The sequence below is a fragment of the Octopus bimaculoides genome, chromosome 30 (assembly GCF_001194135.2).
Source record: "Octopus bimaculoides isolate UCB-OBI-ISO-001 chromosome 30, ASM119413v2, whole genome shotgun sequence".
Lineage (NCBI taxonomy): Eukaryota > Metazoa > Mollusca > Cephalopoda > Octopoda > Octopodidae > Octopus > Octopus bimaculoides.
Window position 1 is genome coordinate 4,966,613 of NC_069010.1, and position 474 is coordinate 4,967,086.

The window sequence follows — 474 nt, forward strand, 5'->3', positions numbered from 1 at the left end:
CAGGTGAAAATGTAGAAAAAAAAATATATATATATATATACATTTATATATAGTTATATTTATATTTCGTATATTTCAAATTTTAAATTTATTATATTACCATGTCATATTGGATATATATCTTTCGAAATATTAAATATTGATTTCCTGCGAATATTATTGATAACTTTATGAATTTATTAATAATATAAAAACACACATACATATATATATATATATATATATACAGTAAATTATTTTTAATGATGAAACTTACAGTTAAGAAAACAAACAAACACAAAAAAAAACCCTTGGATGGAAACAAAATGTCAAAGGCTGCTCGTGTGACTTGAACCCATGTCTTTTGTGAACATGACAAGATGTGCAACCATAATATCAAACTAACACTTTCAAGAGAAAGTAGGAGTTGAAAAGATTTGTAAAGGTAGTAGAAAGAGGAAATTAGATTCTATTAGTGGGGGGGGAAATGTTATT